Source organism: Sus scrofa, chromosome 13 (assembly GCF_054392235.1).
Source record: "Sus scrofa isolate SSC_HxYL_T2T_F1_AM1 chromosome 13, Sscrofa_HxYL_maternal_Yorkshire_Landrace_v2.0, whole genome shotgun sequence".
NCBI lineage: Eukaryota > Metazoa > Chordata > Mammalia > Artiodactyla > Suidae > Sus > Sus scrofa.
The window spans coordinates 75,602,060-75,627,411 of NC_139395.1; the positions used below are offsets into that span (position 1 = coordinate 75,602,060).

Here is a 25,352-nt window from a genome sequence, read left to right on the forward strand (position 1 = left end):
TTATAATAAAAATGTCAAAAGTTAAAGATAAAAAGAGGATTCTAAAGGAAGCAAGAGAAAAATAATGTGTTAATTATAACGGAACCCCCATAAGGCTATAAGCTGATTTCTCTACAGAAACACTAGAGGCCAGAGGGAGTGGCAAGATATATTTAAAGTGCTGAAATGAAAAAATTTGCAACCTAGAATACTCTATCCAGCAAGAATATCATTTCAAGTAGAAGGGAAATAAAGAATTTCTTCAACAAACAGAAGCTAAAGGAGTACAGCAATACTAAACCCATTCTAGAAGAAAGACTGAAAGAGCTTCTCTAAATTAAAAAGAGAGAGAGAGATAAAGAAGAATTAGGATTGAGGAAACCACAATTGGAAAGCAGTCACTTAAATAAGCCAGCATACAGATGAAAACATGAAGATGTTTTAAAAAAAAAAAGACATCAAAATCATACAATGTGGGTAAAGAAAGTAAAATATAAATTCTTTTTTTAATGATGTGTTTGAGCCTATAGGACCATCAGGAAAAAGCAAGCAGATAGGAAGGGCTTAACGTGCTTGAAAAACAGGGCAACCACAAATCAAAACCAAACATTACATTCACAAAAACTGAAAAAAAAAATAGTACTCAAGCATAAAATAAATGGAAACCATCCAACCCAAAAAAGAAAAGAAGAGAAACATAGAATCAACTGGAAAACAAGGTTTAAAATAGAAATAAATATCTATCTATCAATAATCACCTTAAATGTCAATGGACTAAATGCTCCAATCAAAAGACACAGTGTGGTGGATTGGATAGAAAAGCAAAAACCTACAATCTGCTGCCTACAAGAAATGCACCTTAGACCAAAGGACACATATAGATTGAAAATGAGGGGATTGGGAAAGGTACTTCATGCCAATGGACAAGACAGGAAGGCAGGAGTTGCAATACTCATATTGGATAAAATAGATTTTAAAATGAACGCCATTAAGAAAAATAAAGAAGGACACTATTTAATGGTTAAAGGATCCATTCAAGAAAAGGATATTACAATCACCAATATATATGCTGCTAATATAGGAGCACCCAGATACCTCCAACAAATACTAACAGAAAGTCAATAAGCAACAGAAATCCTAAAGGACACAATAGAAAAGTTAGACTTAATTGACATTTTTAGGACATTACATCCAAAAAAATCAGAATGTACATTCTTCTCAAGTGCACATAGAACATTCTTAAGAACTGATCACATCCTGGGGCACAAAGCTAACCTAAACAAATTTTAAAGCATAGAAATTATTTCAAGTATCTTCTCTGACCACTATGGTATGAAACTAAAAATCAACCACAGGAAAAGAAATGAGAAGAAACACACTACATGGAGACTAAACAAAATGATACTAAAAAACCAATGGGTCAATGAGGAAATCAAGAAGGAAATTAAAAAATATCTCTAGACAAACGATAATGAAGACATATCCACTCAAAATCTATGAGATGCCACAAAAGCAGTGCTCAGAGGGAAATTCATAGCAATACAGGCCTTCCTCAAAAAAGAAGAAAAATCTCAAATCGACAACTTAACCCACCACCTAAATAAATTAGAAAAAGAACAAAAGAAACCTAATGTCAGCAGAAGGAAGGAAATCATAAAGATCAAAGAGGAAATCAATAAAATAGATATTAAAAAACAACAGAAAAAAATCAATCAAACCAAGAGCTGGTTGTTTGAAAAGGTAAACCAAATTGACAAACCTCTGGCCAGACTAACCAAGAAGAGGAGAGAAAAAACCCAAATAAACAAAATAAGAAATCAAAAAGGAAAAATCACAGTGGATACTACAGGAATACAAAAAAAAAAACCATGAGATAATACTATGAACAATTGTATGCTAACAAATTTGACAACCTAGAAGACATGGACAACTTCCTAGAGACTTACAGCCTGCCAAAACTCAATCAAGAAGACATAAATCAACTGAATGACCAATCACTAGAAATGAAACTGAGTATATCATTGGCTGCCTGATGGGAGGGGGAGGGAGTGGGAGGGATTGGGAGCTTGGGCTTATCAGACACAATTTAGAATAGATTTACAAGGAGATCCTGCTGAGTAGCATTGAGAACGATGTCTAGATACTCATGTTGCAACAGAACAAAGGGTGGGGAAAAACTGTAATTGTAATGTATACATGTAAGGATAACTTGAGCCCCTTGCTGTACAGTGGGAAAATTAAAAAAAAAAAAAAAAAAACACTTCCTACAAATAGAAGTCCAACACCAGATGGCTTCACAGGCAAATTCTACCAAACATACAAAGAGGAATTTGTACCCATCCTTCTTAAACTTCTTCAAAAGGTTGATGGAGAAAGAACACTCCCAAAGACATTCTATGATGCCACCGTCACCCTAATTCCAAAGCCAGACAAAGATACCACCAAAAAAGGAAACTATAGGCCAGTATCTTTGACAAATATAGACGCAAAAATTCTCAACAAAATTTAGCCAACTCAATCCAACAACATATAAAAAAAATCATACACCACGACCAGGTGGGATTCATCCCAGGTTCACAAGGATGGTTCAACATAAGCCAATCAACCAATGTCAGGCACCACATTAACAAAAGAAAAGTCTAAAACCAATGGTCATCTCAAGAGATGCAAGGAAAGTATTTGACAAAGTCCAATATCCATTCAAGATGAAAACTATTACCAAAATGGGTATAGAGGGAACATACCTTACCATAATCAAAGCCATTTATGACAAACCCACAGCAAATATAATACTCAATGGAGAAAAGCTGAAAGCCTCCCCACTAAAATTTGGAACAAGATAAGGATGCCCACTCTCACCACTGTTATTCAACAATAGTACTGGAAGTCCTAGCCTCAGCAATCAGACAAACAAAAGAAATAAAAGGCATCTAAATAGGAAGATAAGAGAGAAAATTGTCACTGTATGCAGACAACATGATACTATACATAGAAAACCTAAGGATTCAACCCAAAAATGACTCGAACTGATCAACAAATTCAGCAAAGTAGCAGGATATAAGATTAACATTCAGAAATCAGTCACATTTCTGTATACTAACAATGAAATATTAGAAAAGGAATATAGAAATACAATACCTTTTAAAATTGTACCCAAAAAAATCAAATAGCTGGGAATATACATGACTAAGGAGGTAAAGGACTTATATGCCAAGAACTATAAAACATTAATCAAGGAAATTAAGGAAGATGTAAAGAAATAGATATTTCATGTTTAGGGGTTGGAAAAATTAATCTTGTAAAAATGGCCATACTCCAAAAAGCAATCTACAGATTCAGTGCAATCCCTATCAAATTACCCATGACATTTTGCACAGAACTAGAACAAACAATACAAAAATTTATATGGAACGACAAAAGACCCAGAATTGCCACAGCAGTTCTGAGGAACAAAAACCAAGCAGGAGGCATAACTCTCCCAGACCTCAGGCACTATTACAAAGCGACTGTCATCAAAACAGACACACAGACCAGTGGAACAGAATAGAGAACCCAGAAATAAACCCAGACACCTATGGTCAATTAATCTTTGACAAAGGAGGCAAGAACATAAAATGGGAAAAAGAAAGTCTATTCAGCAAGTATTGCTGGGAAATCTGGACAGCTGCAGGCAAAGCAATGAAACTAGAACACACCCTCACACCATGCATGGAAATAAACTCAAAATGGCTAACAGAATTAATTATAAGACAGGACACCATCAAACTCCTGGAAGAGAACATAGGCAAAACATTCCCTGACATTACCCTTATGAATATTTTCTCAGGTCAGTCTCCCAAAGCAACAGAAATAAGAGCAAAAATAAACCAATGGGACCTAATCAAACTGAAAAGCTTTTGCACAGCAAAGGAAACCAAAAAGAAAACAAAAAGACAACCTTACAGAATGGGAGAAAATAGTTTCAAATGATGCAACTGACAAGGGCTTAATCTCTACAATATAGAAGCAATTTATACAACTCAACAGCAAAAAAGCCAAAAACCCAGTTGAAAAATGGGCAAAAGACCTGAATAGACATTTCTCCAAGGAAGATGTGCAAATGGCCAACAAGTACATGAAAAAATGCACAACATCCCTGATCATTAGAGAAATGCAAATCAAAACTACTATGATATACCACCTCACACCAGTCAGAATGGCCATCATTAATAAGTCCACAAATAACTAATGCTGGAGGGGCTGTGGAGAAAAGGGAACCCTCCTGCACTGTTGGTAGGCATGTAAGCTGGTACAACCACTATGAAGAACAGTATGGAAGTACCTTAGAAAACTATACAGAGAACTATCATATGACCCAGCAATCCCACTCCTGGGCATATATCCAGACAAAACTTTCCTTGAAAAAGACACATGCACCTGCATGTTCACTGCAGCATTATTCACAATAGCCAAGACTTGGAATCATCCAAATGTCCACCGATAGATGATTAGATTAGGAAGATGTGGAATACCACTCAGCCATTAAAAAGAATAACATAATGCCATTTACAGCAACATGGGTGGAATTAGGGACTCTCACCCTGAGTGAAGTAAGTCAGAAAGAGAAAGACAAACACCATGTGGTATCACTCATATCTGGATTCTAATATATGGTACAAAGGAAACTTTCCACAGAAAAGAAAATCATGGACTTGGAGAACAGACTTGTGGTTGCCAAGGGGGAAGAGGAGGGAGTGGGAGGGATTGGGTGCTCAGGGTAAATAGATGTAGAATGTTGCCTTCAGGATGGATCAGCAATGGGATCCTGCTGTGTGGCACTGGGAACTCTGTCTAGTCACTTATGATGGAACATGTAATGTAAGAAAAAAGAATGTATACATGTATGTGTAACTGGGTCACCATGCTGTACAGTAGAAAAAAAATCATATTGGGGAAATAACCTTAAAAAAAATACTTGGATTTTCTTGACCTTATTTCTATAAGACAATATTGATGATCAAAAACAAGAGATTCTTGGTGAAAATTAACCTAATCAAAATTGACTGGGAGGAATTAATAAAATGTAATGACTTTTTGCCTCATTTTTCATCCTTCTCCAACATGGTACACCAATATATTTTGATTAACAAAAAGGAAAACATAGATTAAAAGAGGCAAGGGCCAAAATTTGAAAAAATACTAGTAAATTCTAGCAAGTACTGTGAGTTTGATAATCAATGGCTAGAATGGAGTTCTTACCCTCATTATTAAGATATACTAATGTGTTGATCAACAGTGAGATGTCAGAAGTAACTGGATTCTAACAAAGTATGAGTATCTACACACTAAAGTTATTAGGTGATTAATGATTTGTGGATATCCCTGTAATAACTCTATTCCCTTAATATCCATTCTGAAATACTTTCTTGAATGAAAGAGAAACAAGCTCTTACAGCACTAGGACATTAAGTGCACACAAGCTACAGACTATTTTATTTGTGCTAGAAACTTCACTGTCCTCTTATCCCTAATACAGTCACACTCTTATATTCATAGGTTCCATATCTGCAGATTCACTAACCAGAGACTGAAGATATCAAAAAATAAAATTTCAAAAATCTCTGAAAAGCAAAACTTGAATTTGCTACATGCCAGCAATTACTTTCATAGCATTTACATTGTATCAGGTATTATAAGTAATCTAGAGATAATTTAAAGTACACAGGAGGATGTGTGTAGGTTATATACTATACCATTTTATATAAAGAACTTGAGCATATACTGATTTTGGTATCCATGGGTATCCTCGAACCAATCGCCCACAGATACCAAGGGACAACTGTATACAATGGGTAAATGTAACCATTTTAAAAATTATTGTACCACATGTTCTCTGTAAGTTTTATTTTTCTTATTTTTTCCTCACATAGTCATAAATATTTAATAATAAATCAAACACAGATTAAGAACATGAATGATACACACATTTACCTAATGCATGAGTGAAAGTGATGCTAATAACATTTCTGCTAATAATAATGGCACAACAGTCACAATTTCTCGGTCAAAAACCATGTGATAGTACAAGTAAACTTTATAGAAATGCTAGTCACACAGAAAATTTATTTAAAATCTTGACATTATAAGTCTTATTCATCACAATAAAATAAAGCATTTTGTTTGTCCTTTGATGCCATATAGTTGTTTGCTTCATGAGCTGGTAGAGCATAACTCCTAAAGTGAAGATACAAATCAGATTGGTCATGTTAATTGATCTTCCTATGTAAACCATAATTTTGAGGTTATAAAATTGGTAAATTGTATTACTTACATCCAAAACAGTATCTTAAAGAATGTCATAACAAATGAATAAAAGTAGTTGGAACTATTTGCTTATTTATTCTGGATTTTTATCCAAACCCACTCGCACTTGTGAGATAAAAATATGCATAACACCCATCCTATGCATCATGTCAGGAAAAATCTGGTGTCCAGGTCTCTTGGCAAAGGAAAATGAAGTGAGTGGCCAAGATAAGAGAGGCAGGAGACAAGCACAGGTAAGAAGGAGCCAGGTAGCTATCAAAGGGTCTCAGTGTGGGTAGTATAAATACATAGCAAGAAGAGCTTCAGTTAGAACACAGAAGCAGTGACCCAGACACTGAAAATAACAAGACCCAGAATCCAGGATGAAAGAAGCTATTAAAAGGAGCCAGAGACCAAACCTTGAGAGTATAGGGTATAGGACTTCACAGGGAACTGGAAGGGACAGGTAGGGATTAAATAAACTGGCAAGACGAACAGGGTAGTAACGAAGCTGACTTCAGTCTTGATTGTGTGCCTCTCGCTGAGGGCAAGAGAACAAGGTCTATACTGGTAGCCAAAAAGAAGCATATATTTTTGTGGTAAGAGAAGTTAATTTCCCAAGGAAATCTGACCTAGAGACTGAAGAAAAGTCAGAGGAAGACTACAAAGAGCGGAGCATTAACTGGGAAACATTGTGTGAGATGCTTCAGATGTGGGGATAAGGAATCACCCTGGATTCAAATCCTGGCTCTATTACCAACAACTCAAGTTGAGGTCAGTTATTCAATCTCTGTGTGCTTCAGTTTCCTTTTGTACAGAAGACAAACAGAGCTAAAAAGTCCCACTTCTCAAAGCTGTTACAGAGATTAAATGAGAGAACATCTGTGAAAGAACGTGGACCCTGGCAAAACAAGTATTGTTTCTGTACCTTCTGCCTCACATCTACCAACACCTATTACCATTTACCAACAGGTTCTTCCTAACAGTTTATTCAATTTCTGCCTGTTCCTTCCACCTCCTGCTGAAGTCTCTCTGATTTGTGTTCCACATGCACAATAAAAATCCACAGTGGGAGTTCCTAATGTGGGTCAGTGGGATAAGGACCCAGCGTTGTCTCTGTGAGGATGTAGGTTCAATCCCAGGCCTCACTCAGTGGGTTAAGGATCTGGCATTGCCACAAGCTGCGGGGTAGGTCATAGACGTGGCTCAGATCCTGTGTTGTCACAGCAGTGGCACAGGCCCCAGCTGCAGCTATGATTCAACCTCTGACCTGGGAACTTCCACATGCCACAGTTGTGGCCATAAAAAGAAAAAAAGCCACAGTGCCCTGTTCTACATCTATTTGTTATTTCCTCCCTTGATTTTACATGATGCTTCTTTCCTTCCTACACATGTTGCCATGATTGAACAATATTTTTAGTCTTAGAAATGAGTTCCTTTTTCTTGAAAAAATCGGGTCACTAACTGAACAGTGTCTTTTTGGAGGGATAACTGAAAATATTCATTGGTCTGCAACTCTTCTTTTTGCCATGGTTACATCAACACTCAAAGTAACTAATTGGCTCTAGGAGGCTTGTCTACCAAAATCACACTTCTTATTCGAATGACAGGAGAGAGAAACAGCTAGATTATACCAACCCTAAATCCCTGCTGCTCCTAAAATAACTTAATTAAACTGTTCCCATTTTTCTTTAAACGGCTTTAAATACAGAGAAGCATAACTCACTGAAAGTGTCAGGTGAATGACACCATTGTCTCAACTGGCCCTGTTGGGAGTAAAAGGTGTCAGAAAGACAGAAGGATTTTTTTTAAAAAAAGGTTAATTATAAAGGTGTTTAGGGGCCTACCCATTTACACATTTTTAATAGTAAATGAATTGCTTTCTCCACAAACTGTCATTCTGAAACATAAAGCCCTAAAATCAGCTCTGAAAGCTCAATAAACTCAATCAATTTTTGCCTTAAGCCTGGCCATCAATATGCAACCAGAGAAAATATAAAACTATAAGGTATTAAAATTATAATAACATAATTTCTGTATTTTTATTGTAATTATTTATTGATTCAGACATTCATTCAATTCAACAAATAGTTGAGTATCTACCATATACATAGTATTATGGTAAAAACAAATTATAATTTTGTTCCTCACATTTTAAGACGAAACATAAAAGCAAAAACATACTAAGAATCTAAAAAGGAAAAAACGTAAAACTATAAAAATACTTCAATATTTTAAATATCTCAAGTGGCAGTGCATATATCTCATTCAAAGTCTATTTCAAATCCTTGGACTCTAAAGCAAATAATAATTCTTTTACCTTATTTACTTAAATCATGATTCTGTTCTCTTAGCAGAGTTGAATCTACCTTTCTTAGGACTACTCAAATTTTCGGTAATTATCAGGACCACTCCTCTTCTACTACATAGTGGGGACCAGTTGCTGATTTGTATTATTTCTGCTAAATACACCTATCTTTGTTTCTGTAATAGAGAAATATTTCCTCCAGACCCCACAACCTTTGGCTACTTTGTCCACTGATGTAATTACATTATCATATTTTGGCCACAATTTGTATAAATGCTGGCCTTGGTATATGACTTTATGGTACAGAAATTCATCAGAAACTCCCATTCCCTTTTAGCTGCCCTTGGCATCTGAGATTTTTGGTTTTTGTCTCCATTTCTTGATGTCTTTTACTTGAAGCTATTTTAGAAGCCAACAAGAGAAGTGGTTAAGTTGCCAGCTTTAGACAAGTGTCCCCTAACTCCTGACATTTCCACATTTCCCTATGACCCAATAAAAGGGCAAATATAACAGTAACTTGCAGAAGTATAGCACTAATTCTGTAGGTCACAGAACCACAGTTTTTTATTACATCTTTTCTTAACATACAATTCGTGTTTGGTTAAGTTTAACCAATTTTTTTTCATGGTTAATGAGTCCCTAGAAACGATGGAGCTTTAAAAAGCATGTATCATGGGCAATTGATGTCAAGTCATATTATGAGTTGACTTCGTGTTTTAAGTATTATCTTCTCTCTTGCTACTTAAATGGATCCTACGCATATAGTAAAACAGTATGGCAATACATTGCAAAGAAAGCATATAATCTACACTGCTCCATTGCTCAGATGGTGAAAAAGTGAGTCAGCAGCAGCAGTGGGACCAGAGTCAAGGCCAACTAATTAATTCAGCTTCAGCATGTAACCTCCATTGCATAAAAGATTCACTTCTCAGGAATATGTGTTCTACAATTTCCATATTTGGCCTAGTCTACTCAAAGCTAATTATGTCCTTGATTGTCCCAAGAAGAGCAAAAATCATAAATTCAACTCTAAACTCTACACTAGAGTGAAATCAACAGGGCACAAAATACCAATAAAGATTTCTATGTAAAGCTATTACTTCAACATCAGTTTCCAAAATTAGAATTCAGGATTTTAGAAAGTGGCACTGTTCGCTATTCATTACATTAACCATTCAGGAAATCTGATTATAATCTATTAGAGTAAACAGGCAAAGGAGGATTAAAAGGAATGAGAAGCCCAGCTGGAGATCTGGAATACCAGCTGATATGAGACTAAGCAAGACATGAGTTGCAGCAAGCAGCTGACATTCAGACTAAAATCAGAGGAGCAAATTTCCAACGTAAACAGAAAAAGTCAGTCAAGAACTAAAGGAAGAATAGTGGCCTACTAGGCCTAGAAAAGCATAAAGCAGAAGAATGTAATGACCCAGACAAGTTGCCACAAGACCTATTAATGCAGAAACCAAGACTAAAAAAATGCATAGATTATATGGAATCAGAATGCCTCAATTCCACCTACATTCAAAAACTCACAGCGTAGATGATGTTGAGACTGCTCCCTTGATTTCTTGGTCTTAATCCCTTCATACAATAAGGGAATTTTTTTAAGTTACTGTGCAAATTCCTTGTGGAAGAAATTAAGCATTTCATCAGAAAATTATTTGTAAGAGGAAAAGTGACACACAAATGTAAAGTGGTGGTGGCGTTACTATGGCTGTTGATATTACCAGTATTGATTTGATGGAATAACATTTTGAATATTGTTGGATATATTTTCATCCAGTGTAAACCTTGCTGCCCTCTGCCCCTCTAGCTATTGAGGCTGCAGCATCCACTGCTGGAGAGCAGAAAACAAAGGAGTCATTGTTCAACCTCAATTTTAAGTCATAAAAACAATAACCATGAAAGCAAGAGGTCTCAACAGCAAGAACCATGCTCTTAGGAGGAAAAGGTTTTTCTAAAATCCAGAAGTTTCCCTTTATCTTGAAAACCAGAAATTGACTAATTTAAGGCATCTACTTGTTAGTTTCTTCCTGTGAGCAAGAGAGTAAGAAAAATATAAGACAAGATGCAAGTGCAATTTTCCATTACAAAGGAAAGCCCTCCAAACCATTCCTGGGATGGGTTAAGAAGCTGAGGGGAAAAAAGAGAAGAGTTAGATGTAAGTATGGGCATCTTTCACGACCTCCCACAATCCCCGTAGAGCTCTCTAGAATGAGAGAATGGATACTAGAAACACCCATCCCTCAGCTACACTTTGAGGATCCAAGAGTAGAAGGGACTTTATTCCTGCTTTCACTTAGAATCCCAGGAGGATGCAATCTTTCAGTGTACTCCACCAACATAGGGAGACTGTAGTAGAGAAGGAAGTGGTTATAGACAGAGGGAGAGAAGGCCCAGAAACCTTCAGCAAACCACAGTGGTTAGAAAACCACAGTTTGTCTAAGAGTATTCTTCTCTGAAGGCAGTTATACCCTGTACATACTATCTCTAGCAATCTGTTTCATCAACTTGGAACACTAGGAAAACAGAGAAAGGGTTTGTGAAAGTAACATATTCCTTGAGCCTACATGTGATAACGAAGAAAACCAGACATTCCCAAACTGCCCCACTGGGGCCTGCAGACCTGCTGAGAGGATCAGTGGATTCAGAAGTCTGACATGCATTCAAAAAGGTCATTCAAAGAAAGAAACACAGAGAGAGTACCAGAGGCCATGGTGGCTCATGTGCATGAGCTTTCCATCCCATTATTCCTTTCTCACTGAGTGGCATCTGGTCATGTGCCTGGGGCTTCCTGGCCCAGATGGCAAAGGGGGCTCCTGTCCCTAATTCATGAAGTATATTCCTAATGGATTGGCTTAGAAAATTAGCAGGGATAAATAAGCTCTTTGTTTTCTAGCAGAGTTGAGTGCCATTTGGTTTTAACAGTTAGCAATCCAAGTATCAGGGGAATTTCAGTTAACTATAAACTATGCATTCTACTGAAACTCCAAATCAAATATATTATAGACAATAGTAATTTCCACCCTAATCTCTTCATTGTCCTTACACCGCTAACATAATTAAATTAAGAAATTTGCAATTTGGGGTGTTTTGCCTGAAGAAATTAATACATTTCTGAAAAAGATACTAACCACCCACAAAATATACTATATCCAAAAAGTAGAGATAGAATTAAATGCTTGAAATATGTCCTTTTCTTTTCCATGGGCTACATAAGTATCATTCTGAGACAACCAAATCCCCTGAAAAGTAAACAAGAAAGAAGAAAATAATAGTTCCATAGGAGGTTTTGGATTCCCCTTCAAATGTGTACACAAGCACACATACACACACATACACTCTGTACTGTTTGAAAAACATTTGTACAATCTCCCACATTATCTGTTATCCCAAAATACAAAAATAAAGTAATCCCTAAATAGATTCACCCTTTTGAAACTGCTGAACTCTCAAATTTTGAGAACTAAAACCCCGAGCGGCAGGAGTGCAGAATGAAGACAGCCAAGCTCATTACCAGTCTGACTTTTTGCCTTTTTTAAGGGTACAATGAACTCAAAGGTCCCAGAGAGAGAACAAAAACTAAGAAAATTGAAAGTTACAACCTCAAGCAGTTTCCATCAAATCACTTTCTTCTCAATTTACTATATGCACCCAGCCAACCTCTTCAATAAAGAAGAAAATATGTTCTTTTACCAGGTACAGTAGAGAATCATAGCAAAGGAAGTAACTCTACCCTCAAGATGAAAAAGTGCAAATTGCCTGACTTGGTGAATACTCGGGCAGTCAACAAATAATCTGAAATTGAACTCTGTTTCTTGATATTTAAATTCAAAAAGATAGCCTAAAACAAAAGTGTTGATGGTGTATCCTATGTAAATTGCTGGCCTCTCCACTGGCTCATTGCTCTTCTGAAACCACAATTAGGGAACATTGGATTTATCATCTAACTCTCAATGTAATTCATCACCAATTAGACTTAATTATATGCTTTTTCATAAAGGTTTAATTTTTTTTAATCCTGCTAAATTTTATATGTCCAATGAGTCATAGTATAAAAAAGGGGGGAAAAAAAGCACTGTAAAGTCTTTTAAGACATAAGTTCAATTTATGTAACAACTGATTCTTGGTTTACATTCCAACTCTTGTGATGCTTTCAAAAAGGTGAAGATGAATCTCACTTACCTCTAGCAAAGTTTCCTTCAATTTCTCCTGAATTTTCATAGCTATCACAATTTGAAATTAAATGAACAGCACTCTATTTGAGTGCTCTATATATTACAGAGGCAAAAAGACATCTTTGTGAAGTATACAATTGTTTAAAATGATGTTATCATTCAACATAGGATTAAAATATCAGGTGTGAGTTATTTACACGTTTCTACCTTTTTATTAAAGTAATATTTGGATTAGATATGGGACACATGACTTTTTTTGGACCATACTTAAGGTTTTTTAATCAGTAAATCTCAGCATCTTGCCTTCCGGGTTATATATGACTCTGAATAATCGAGGAACGGAACTGCAAGTTTCAAAATACTAGGAGATAATTTTCCATTCAACTCTCTCTGCCCAGAGCTTAGTGGTAGTAGCACAAATTCTAGTGGCAAAGGATGTTTATGAAATAAATAACTTCCACTAAATTTTTTCAGATTATAAAAGTATCACCTGCACTTTGGATAGCTAGAAAATACATTTTTTAAAAGAAGTCTACTAAAACAACTCATAAATTACCACCAAGAAGCAGTTACCATTTTTCAAGTGCTTTTTTACAAACAGAAGGAAGTTAATAATACTGAAAACTTCAATTAACTATAACCCTTAAAAGACGGGAGTTGAAAAGTTTTTTTCAAATGCCATAATAACATGTATTGTTTTTGAACTAAAGAAAAAAAATGGAAGGAGATAAAAATACAGCAGTCTGCCTTGCTCAATAATTAATGAATGAAGTATAATTAATGACTTGCAGTACTTCTGGACCATCAGAGTGAAGATCAATATTATAGTAGGGCTGAAATCATAGAAGAGATAGAGCAGAGCCTGAAAATTCAAATGCTCACATGGAGATGAAGCAGGTAATATAAATAAGCAGGTACAAAATTCCTGTCTGTAGAAGATAACCAGTAGGCACTACTCAATTCTGGCTAAGGGCTGTCATGCAAATTTAAAAAAAAAAAAAAAAAAGAGAGAGAGAGAGAGAAAGCCTAGTGTTATCAAATTCTCCTATTTTCTTGTTCCTTTGAGAGAAGCTAAAAATGTATGTCTTTATGTGAAACATCTAGATTTTAAATTTTTCAATTAAACAGACATTTTTTAAAACATGTGGGCTAATTTATATGACTATGAGCCTAAATTGACCTACTGACTACCAGTCTGCAGCACTGGTTATCAGAGATTGAGTTACATCTGGGTTGGACTCAGATTATAGTCTTGATTTGTAGGACAATGCTGGGAAAACATTAAGCTCTCACAAAGAAAATTCAATATTGATAGAGACTTAAGGATTCAGTTACCAGTAGCAGTCTAATGCCAAACCCTCCCCAAAGATGACCATGCCCTAATCCCAGAACTTGTGGCAGAATGGACTTTACAAATGTGAATCCCAGAACTACATGGCAGAATGGACTTTACAGATGTGATTAAAGTTAAGGAGCTTGAAATAGGGGGATTATCCTGGATCATGCTGGTGGGCTCAATCTAATCACATGAGTCCTTAAAAATAGAAGAAAGGGGTAAGAGCAGGTCAGGAGATGGTTCATGGGAACTTAACCGGCTGTTATTGGCTTTGAAGATGGAAGAAAGGGGCCACAAACCAAGGAAGGCAGAGGCTTCTAGAAGCTGGACAAGGCAAGGTAAAAGATTCTCCCCTAGAGCTTCCAGAAAAGAAGGAAACCCTGCTAACACTTTTTGATTTTAGCCCAATGACCCCTGTATTGAAGTTCTGAACTACAGAACTGTAAGATAATAAATCTGTATTCAGTCCCTAAGTTTATGATCATTTGTTAGAACAACAGTACCAAAATAATACAGTGGTCCTGGCTTGACATTTTATAGATTTTGAAAACTAAGTCCCACAGAGCATAAAGACAAAACTAGGCAAAAGAATACATTTGGTGATCTTCCCTCTGAATCAGCCTGCTTTGATTGCTTTCTGGTTTGCTTTATGTGATTTTCCCATTAGGGCAGAATCAATCAATTCAAGAGCATACAAAAGAAAGAAAGAAGGGGAGAGGGAGAGAAAGAGAGAGAAAGGGAGGAAGGGAAGGGAAGGGAAAAAGAAAAAGAAAAATAGAGAACATTCTGTTTAATTAGGACTTATTGGAGTAGTAACATTTGGTGTGGGATTCAGAGCTAGATAAAAGGACAAGTAAATGAAAAGAAGAAAGGGTATATCCATTTAAAAATGCAAAGCTACTCTACTACATAATCGGTCTACCTTTTTATTGTTACCTAAATGCTTGCTTTTGATCCTTCACTGTCTAATCAGTTTGGAATTTGCAGAAATTAAAACAGCTTGGACATGAGTTGCATGTCCTGCTGTCTCTAGAGGATTTGTAAGGATCTGTTAGCCCATGGATTATGCACATTTTCTGTTGGCTTGGGTGTCAACCATCTGCAGTATAACTGGAGCTGTAACACGCCTGCCGAGATGATGATTGCAATCACAGCTCGACGTCAAGAGCGATGCCAGAGTCAGCAGCGTGAAGGACATCAGAGATTAAGCCTGCTTGGAAAATCTGTCCACTTTCACTTCTGCTTCCCCTTCCAATGTGTAGAAGAACACCTTGGCGTCACACAAAGACTTCTTCCAAAAATGCCACAATTAGCACCCGTGTTGCTGGCACCTGAGCACTGATGCATAAAGACGGTGGACAGGAGATGTTTCTACTTTTTGGTTATAAAAGTCCACAGCAAACATCCATGCTCCATTTCTGTAAATAGACTACAGGTTGTCATTTCAGACTGTCCTTGATATTCATATTAGTCAGATTTACCAGAATCTTCTGGGATGAGAACAAAGGGAGAAGCCAAGGACATAACATGGTCTGTCCATCGTCTAATCAAAATGGCCAAACTGATGGCATCTCCAATCTTCTCTGCACATTCAGAGCTGCTGGAAGTTAAAGTATGTCTAAACCATGTTTCATTTCAGTCAAACAACTGAAAGGTGAAGTGACTGCCCCTCCTTTCCTAAAAACTGACCTTGAGGGGACATGGAAGTGCCCTGACCCTCGGCGAGGTAGGAGGAAGCACACTACTCAGCAAAACCCCTAGCATGTGATGGAGGAAGTGAGCCTAATAAAACAAAGCAATCCTAGCCGCCCTCAAAGCTTTTAATTATGCCACCTCCAAAATTATGACTTCCAAACCACTTCAGCTCCCATTAATGATCTTCTTCCTCTGAGTTCAAACCCTAACTCCTTGAGTATTTCTCTGTGTGTTCACCAGTGACAGAAATACAGTTCAAAGTGGCCAAAGCAGAAACGAAAATTATTGGCACACATAACTAAAAAATAACTATAACCATAACACCAATTGCCGGAATAGCCAGTTCTCAAGTAACGCCATCAGAAAGTTCTCTCCTCATCTTTGTCTGTCTGTCTGTCTCTCTCTCTCCCCTCTTCCTTCTCCCTCTCCCTCTTGCTCCTAATTCTGCTTTCCTCCAAGCTAGACTTGTTTTTCCTGAAGTGGTAGAAAGAGGGCTATCAGCAGCTTTAGACCTACATTTTATTATTTTTAGCAACTCCAGGGTAAAAGCATGTTTCTTTTCCAAAAGTTCCAACATAAGTCTTAGAATTAAATCTGTGGTTCTGAATAGCCTTGGAGTTCCTGTTTTGTCTCAGTGGGTTAAGGACCCAATATTGTCTCTGGGAGGATGTGGATTCAATCCCTGGCCTCGCTCAGTGGGTTAAGGATCTGGCATTGCCACAAGCTGTGGGGTAGGTCACAGATGTGGCTCAGATCTGGTGTTGCCCTGGCTGTGGTGTAGACCGCAGCTGAAGCTCTGAGTAGACCCCTAGCCTGGGAACTTCCATGTGCTATTGCTATGATCATAAAAAGAAAAACAAAAAAAGAATAGCCTAGTTTGACCACATGCCAATCCCTAAGCCAATCATAATGAGGATAATACAACTGCCATTTGGCCATGCCAGGGTCATTTCAGACATAGCAATAGATCAGTTCAATCCCAACCACATGGTCCGAGAGTAGTCTGCTGCTCCAGAGAAAATAAGAATGCTACTCAAGGATAAAAGGGAACAAATGCCAGCCAGGCTGGCAAAAACAACCAAAGTCCAACTTTGCTCTAAGCCACGGCCAGAGTGATGGCAGTAGCTCAATGACAGTAGGGGGCTTGTGGGTGTTTTCCTGTTTACAAATTTTCTTTACTGTTATTATATTGTCTTTATTTTTTAACATTTTTATCAAAGTAGAGTTGATTTACAGCATTGTGTCAATTTCTGCTACACAGTAATTGTGACCCAGTCTTTTTTTTTCTCATCTTCCATCATGTTCTAGGAAAGCATGGAGTAAAGGAAAGGAAAGCAATGCTAAGTTTTAAATAAATGTAGATATGATAATGTAAAGGTCAAGGGTTTCCTAAGAGAATCTACCATGTATAACAGACATCATTCTTTCTAAAGCCTCCATGTATATTATCTCATCGGATTAGTTTAAAAGTCACTCCTTCTGAAAATGACTAAAGAAGACAAATGACATCATGAATTTGTCTTCCAAATGATTTCTGCTTCACTAAAATGTATTGCTCTGAAACCCAGAGCATGACTCCAAAACAATTCAAGGGAAAGATGTGTGATGTTTTTCAAAAAGCAAAGAATAAATTATTCGAGCTGATTCTAAACAGGATGGGGAGAGATCTAGAAGTGTAACATTCCTTAGTCTAGCAGATTCCAGACCCTGCTTGATCCAGTCCCAACCTGTCTCTCTGGCTTTGTCTCATAGTACATCCACTCATATACCCCACACACATCAACACTGGTCTGTTTCTTTTCCAGCAACCCACCAAGCATTCTCATGACTCCTATCTTCTTCCACTCAGTTCACTGACTGGGAAATGCCCTCAGCCTATTCTTTGACTAGAAAACCCTTCTCACCTTTAAAAACCCCACTCATACGCCACATTTTCCAGGGAGCATTCTCCAAACCCCTTACTAAGTTCTCTGAGCTCTCAAAGTATATTATTAATACGCCCCTCTGTCCCTTATTTCAGACTATCTTATATCATACTTAAGGATGCACTCTTAGTAGATGAGCCTGTATCACTTTCTACATATTTATAGGCTTTTTCCAATCCTGAAATTGCAACTGAATTGCTTTTGTTTTATTTATTTTTACCATTGAGTGACAGAAGAACTAAAGAAAAGAAGATAGAGTTGTTTCTACAAAGACTGTAAACAAGAAAATATACAGCAAATCTTGAGTATTATGCACATAACATCTTCCGGAGAAGTCTATCATTTTATTTCCTTCCCCTAGTGCCAAAGGAAAAGAATAAAATGGTTATGAATTCTACCAAATAGGAAACAAAGGTCTAAGAATGATATCAAGCTCTCCCCACTATGATCTGACTTCAGCAATCATGTGAAATAGGGAATAGAGTTAAAAATAAAGTTCTCACCCAAAAGGCAGCCAGGATACAACCCAGTTACTTACGCTGAGCCAGCATTTTTGCAGAGCCACTTCCCAGGCGGTTAAATACAGCCATGCACAGTCCTCTAGGCAAGAGACTGAGCTAATTAGGGAGTCACTGGAAAGGAACAGTGAGACTTTTAATACAAGACTCACCACAAGCCATAGACTAGTATTATACTTCTTCAAAATACCAGAGTCGCTTTCTTGCCATCAAGCATTACCACATTAACAGCCAGGGGAAAATGGAGTTTGGGGTAATGAAAATTTCATAAGCCATAAATGTTTTTGTGATTTGCAGAATCAGAACGCTTTTATAAAGGAAAGACAGCAGGGAAAGGCACGCATTTTATTTTTCCACAGATATGACTTGCAAACACCTAATTCAGGTGCCCTTTAACCACCTTTACAATGCTTTTCTTCTGAGAAAAATAAGACTCCATTTAGGTTTTCCATCAAGCCTGATTAACTGGAATATAAAATGGACCATGTTAAAAAATATATCATCAGAACATAGGCTCATTGTAAATCAAAGGGCTTCATCAGAGAAGGAGTATCCTGAATCTCAGACTAAAAAAGTGATACTTAACCAATATCAGATTTCATCAATGGCAGCATTTTCTAACACGTCTGATCCCAATTCTCATAACTTAGTAAATAGGACAAAAATGTGTCCTCTGAATCTAGCAGGAACATGGAAAACCCTGGTTGTGTTAACGGTTTTTTAACTTTTGAATTTCTGTGTGTGTTTTCAGAGAATCTCAAGGTTGATGATCTTAAAGACAAAGCTTGAACCCAGAGATCATAATCTTGTGGGCCACATTTTTTTCCTATAAAATTCCTCTAGTTATTTATAACAGTTAACTATAAGTTTGGTTTGTCAGTTTCTTTGCCAATCACAGCTTTAATTCCTCATATAAATAACATCTTATGGCTTATAGAACACTTTTTCACAAAAGATACTATTTAAATCTCACACTGGTGTCTCTGTTAATTGCCCCAAGCTTAACCTAACTAGGCACAAATTATAGTATTTCATAAAAAGACAAAACTATTTTAAATTATCCCAATTTTTTTAAGTAGCAAAATATACATTTTAAAGAATGAAAGAATTACAGGATCATATTTAGAAATCCGAGGGCTTGGAGTTCCCATCATGGCTCAGTGGTTAACGAGGAACCATGAGGTTGTGGGTTCGATCCCTGGCCTTGCTCAGTGGGTTAAGGATTCAGCATTGCCATGAGCTGTGGTGTGGCTCAGATCTGGCATTGCTGTGGCTCTGGCACAGGCCAGAGGTTACAGCTCTGATTAGACCACTAGCCTGGGAACCTCCACATGCCGCAAGTGCAGCCCTAGAAAAGACAAAAAGACAAAAAAAATTTAAAAATAAAAAAGAAATCTGAGGGCTTAACTAGGCTGTTCTTAGCAGTACACACTTATCAAAGTATATAATACAATGTATTGGAACTATAGCATTCAAATTTTCAAGCCTTAAATGTGGAAATATAATTCTAATCTAGTTTAGTATATCATAATTAAAGGATGCTTAGTAGATACATGCAACTATAAAGCAATCTTAATAAAAATAAAATATTTCCAATTAGTTGCTATATACAAAAGATAGGGCATTACTAAAGGGGAGGAAGAGAGTGGATAAAGCCTCAAGTGGAGGAAAGGAAAAATGAATAGTCATCCTGACGGTCAAAACTTTAACTTTCCCAAAACCCAAAAGTCATGCCCAAAATTCCTAATGTGGAATAATTTTGGAAACCAGGAAGACACTAACAAAGATAGACTATCAGATTTTTCCATTTGATTGGTTAATGCATGAAATTCTGCCAGACATGCATCCTTTCTGTTTGAGGATTTGACCCTACTAGAGTTCCATGCTTTGGGAGTTGGAGTGGGAAACATAAGGCATATAATATACACTGCTCTTTGTTATCTACAATCCATATAACTGGCCTTCTAAAATAGGGAAATTTTTGAACGTAAAGAGGTTACAATGAAGTAATGATACCACATACTTAATGACTACTCTGTGCTAATAAGTAGTTTATAGCTACTATCTCATTTAATCCTCACCCAGGCTATAAGTATTCTTAACCACATTTTATATACAAGGAAAATAAGGCTCAGAAAAGTTAGATCATTTACCCAAAGTTCAGGGAAAACACATGAAGAAACTGAGGTCAGAGCTGGATCATCAGAAAAGCTAAATTGGTGTTAAACTGAAGCTGAGTCAATGACTTTGGGCTCCTTAAAAAGAATTGAAACAATCAATAGCTGAAGCACAACCAACTCTGCATGTGATAAAGGGGCCCTAGTCTAAATATAGAAGAAACTAGCAGGGAAACAGAGAAAACGTCCCTTCCCCCTCCCCCCTCTCTCTCTCCCTTTCTCTTTTTCTCTCTGTCCCTCAGACACAAACAGGTACCACTTAAATTCAAAGCACACTGATAAAGAGATGGAAAACTTAAACTATTTAATAAGCAATGCATTTGTAATTACACTTCCTAATTCTTTAGGATTCTGCCACAACAAGGGTACATATTTACAGAGACAAAGGAATTGAGTATAAGAGGAATTTTAATTCATGGCAAGAAGGTCATCAAAAAATTAATAAACGGCATTGAACTTTGCCTGAGATTTTAACAAAATCTGCATGTGGAAAGCTTCTGAAATATAAATAGTATGAAAAATGAATCAGATCTGGAGTTCCCATTGTGGCTTCATGGAAATGAATCTACTAGCATCTGTGAAGATGCAGGTTCAATTCCTGGCCTTGCTCAATGGGTTAAGGATCTAGTGTTGTCATGAGCTGTGGTGTAAGTCACAGAAGCAGCTCAGATCTGGCATTGCTGTGGCTGTGGTTTAAGCCAGCAGCTTTACCTCCGATTCGACTCCTGGCCTGGAAACCTCCATATACCACGGGTGTAGCCCTAAAAAGACCAAAAAAAAAAAAATCAAACTGGTAGTAAGATATTTCCTGGTTTTGCCAAGCAAACATGTTGGACAACTTAAACCTGATATTAACAAAGATAGTTACTTAATTTTCACTTTGTTAAGAACTTCCTTAAAAGGTTTTATATTCTTAACAATACCATTTCACCCAGAAGAGTTTTGGACCCACAAAGTGAAAATAAATCATGAAAAATGTTAAGTGATCAACTAGATCTGACCACACTAATTATATAAATTTTCAAGATAGCAAGTAGAAAATATTTTTAAATCAGAATAGAAAATCATGAACTTGGAGAATAGACTTCCAAGGGGAAGGGGGAGGAAGTGGTATAGATTGGGAGCTTGGGGTTAATAGATACAGACTATTGCCTTTGGAATGGATTAGCAATGAGATCCTACTGTATAGCACTGGGAACTATGTCTAGTCACTTATGATGGAGCCTGACAATGTGAGAAAAAAAAAATGTATACATGAATGTGTAACTGGGTCACCATGCTGTACAGTAGAAAATTGACAGAACACTGTAAACCAGCTATAATGGAAAAAAGTAAAAATCATTACATTAAAAAAATAAAATTTAAAAAAACAACATAGTTACACATTGAAAATATTTATTAAAAAAAGATGTATAAGAGCAGTATTTAAAATGACTAGAAATGCAGAGAAAGAAAGCAAATATGCCAATTTCTAATTAATGGAAATATCACAGTCAGCCTGATTCTCTGATGCTAATAGCCATCATTAATCACATTCAAGAGGATCTCTGTAGTGTTTTTCTTTATGAATAAATGCCTTTAACTCCCTGAAAAATTAGAAATAACCAAAGTCCTATAAGAGAAAAAAGAAAGCAAGGTGTAGTGAAAAAAACATTTGACCAAATCTTAGTCATGGCTCCCCTTGGTGCTCTTGAACTAACCATTCCAAGTCTTTGATGCCATGTATTTCTACCCACAAAAATAAGGGGGTTGAACTAGAGAAATGAAGATTTTGACTTTTTTTATGTCATTCATGACTAGATTTTTTTAAGTATCCACTTTGTTCAAATGCTTCAACTGAAACATTAATTAAAAATTAAAACTAGTCTGTGCTCAGAAGTATCCTTTAAAAACTTCATTGGAATTCTGCTTTTTATTAGAGCATAATAAATGAAGTTTATTCCTACAGATCCCAGGATAATATAGGAAGAGCCAACAAAAGAAAATTTTTTGGAGAACAAAGTGCTGAGAATTTCTGTTATAAATAAATTCTACTTTATTTTCACCACAAGACTGATAGTTTAACTATCATTTCACTGCCCTCTCTTGGTAGATACTGAGATAACAGAAGCTGATTTCTATGCAGGGATTGGAACTTGGCATTAGGCTTCAATAAAATACTCTGATTCTTGCCAGCAGAGGGATCTACTTATTAAGACAAGCGCAAATGTAATCTATATTATTTTAAAGGTAGCAATTTGTTGCTTTCAAGACAGGCTTCCTTCAAGAGCCAACTCGGATGAACAAAAACATGCAGAAAGTTCATTAGAGAATAGTCTGGGGAACAACCCTTCTTCTGGAGGAAGTGGACAAAGGCAGAGGTTGGGGCTTTAATGCATTTTCCACAAGAGCCTCAGTCAGCCCCACAGAGAACTCTGAAGCTTGATGGCCCCCTCAGGTGTCCTGAGTTGTGACAAAAAGACAGTGCTTTCATAGCCTCCTATCAAGCAGTCACTGCATACAGGCTGCCCGTAGAAAGGAGCCATGACCCTGGACAAATGTGACTACTTAGCCAAGGGCAATTTCTGAAACGGGCTGACACCTGAGGACTGTCAGCTATCAGCACTTCTGGAAACTGAAAGAATAGATCCTTCAGTCCTGAAGGAGAATTTGGGTGTCATAGCACAGTGTCTGCTACATAATTACTCTCTACTATAGTTAAAAACTTTGTTTAATAAACACTGTATAACTATTCTTAAAATAATTACAAAAATCAAAGGTAATAAATACAGGAAATGGTACAATGAAGCACTTTGGAAAGCAGTTTGGTAGCCTCATGAAACATAAAAATAAATTTACCATATGATCTAGTAATTCCACTCCTGGGTAGAATACAAATGAAAATAAAATATATGTCTACAAAAAACATTCAAGAATGTTCATAATAGCATTATTCAAAGTAGAACAAAAAGTGAAACAATTCAATGTCTATCAACTGGTAAATGGATACAACAAAATGTGTTATGTTCATAGAATGGCATAACATTCAGTAATAAAAGGGAACAAGTACTGATACATACATGCTATAATATGAACAAAATTCAAAAACATTTTGCTAAGCAAAAGAAGCCAAAAGAGACTGCATATTTCATTATTGTCTTAATATGAACTGCCTAGAAAAGGCAAAACTAGAAAGACAGAAAGCAAACCAAGAATTGCTGGGAGTTCCCACTGTGGTTCAGCAGAAATGAGCCTGACTAGTATCCAAGAGTATGCAGGTTTGAGCCCTGGCCTCGCTCAGTGGGTTAATGATCCAGCATTGCCATGAGCTGTGGTATAGGTCACAGATGTGGCTCGAATCTGGCGTTGCTGTGGCTGTGGCGTAGGCTGGTGGCTACAGCTGCAATTCGACCCCTAGCCTGGGAACTTCCGTATGCCACAGGTATAGCCCCTAAAAAGCAAAAATAATAATGTTAATAATAATTGCCTGAGGTTGGAGGTGTAAATAGGGAGTGTCTGCAAACGGACACCAGCAATGTTTTGAAAGCAACAGAAATGTTCTAAAATTGGATTGTGGCAATAAGTACCACTCTGTAAATTTACTAAAAATCTTGGGGCAGAATACTTAAAATTAGTAAATTTCATAATAAATAAATTATACTCAAGCACATGAAAGAGAGGAAGGAAAGAAAGGGAAAAGAGAAAAGGGGAAAGAGGAAAGGGAAAGAGGAAAGAAGGGAGAAAGGAAGGTTGGTTGAGAATCCTTTCTCATCATGCACTAAGTTCCAAGACGAGATCAGTATTTTTTTTTTCTCTGAACTTAGAACCATGGGGTTGAAATAAAATCCTAGTCTACATCTGTCAGAATATATCAGATCAGCAGGTTCCTGAACTTCAGTGTTAGTGACTAAATTCATTTTGGGGAAGGCTCAGCATAGACCAGAACTTATCAACAGTATAGATAGTCACCACCCTAAGAAAGCTAGTAGGAGACCTGCCTGTTGGTCATATTAAAAACAAACAAATAAACAAAGGAACAAATAACTCTTTATACATACACTCAGTATACCTCTAAAAATCTCCATCTTCACCCAGACTGAAAAATGACACTCTTCATCTATAGAAACATACATATAAACATAATTACAGTGGGCTCTCCACATGCACATATGCAGGACCTGTGGATGTGGAGGCTGTCTGTACTATGCCATTCCAAATAAAGGACTTGAGCATCCTTGGGTTTTGGTATTCACAGTGAGCCCTGGGTCTAATCCCCCATGGATAGTGAGGGATGACTGCACACACACACTATACAAACATGTTTAATAATACCATGTTTGGCTCATTTTTTCCATTCAAGATTGTCCTTGATGCTTATTTTAACTTAATTTCACCAAAATAAAAAATTCATAGAGGCCAAAGGCAGGAGTGAGACTAGGGAAAAAAAACCTAACCTCTACTGAGAGATACTGTGTTCAATACTGAACTAGGTACTCTTCATGTGTCATTTAGTTTACTACAGTACGAGGGTGGGGAGGGATTGTTCCCTGCATAAGTGCTCTATTGCTGAAATCAGCAATTGTCATCTTCCCAAGCAATTATGGTACAAAAGTCAGAAGTAGCAAAAGCAAGAGCTTGGGAACACGAAGAGAAAAAAATCACATTGGCTTCTTTCTGCCCATATCCTAGTGTCCTAAGAGACTCTACATCTAAAAAAATAAAAACCTCCCAGGAAACTAATTTCCCAAATCAGTTTCATTTCATTGCGTCTCTAGTTACCTTACACATCAAAAATAAAATAGGTGGAGTTCCCATCATGGTGCAGTGGAAGCGAATCCAACTAGGAACCATGAGGTTGCAGGTTCAATCCCTGGCCTCGCTCAGTGGGTTAAGGATCCAGCATTGCTATGAGCTGTAGTGTAGGTCGCAGACTTGGCTTGGATCTGGCGTTGCTGTGGCTCAGGCGTAGGCC

General features: G+C 37.0%; 1 long non-coding RNA gene across 16 annotated transcripts in view; it reads right to left on the reverse strand.

Annotated features, from left to right (window-relative positions):
• LOC106505658 (uncharacterized) overlaps positions 1 to 25,352 on the reverse strand; it is a 1,202,834-nt gene that overhangs the window by 1,068,715 nt on the left and 108,767 nt on the right. For 9 of the 16 annotated variants that reach the window (XR_014823617.1, XR_014823632.1, XR_014823624.1 and 6 more), the window contains one exon: positions 18,245 to 18,338. The exons of the other annotated variants lie outside the window; for them this stretch is intronic. This is a non-coding gene — a long non-coding RNA (uncharacterized LOC106505658). The remainder of the gene's footprint in view (positions 1 to 18,244; positions 18,339 to 25,352) is intronic. 16 annotated transcript variants of the gene reach the window in all.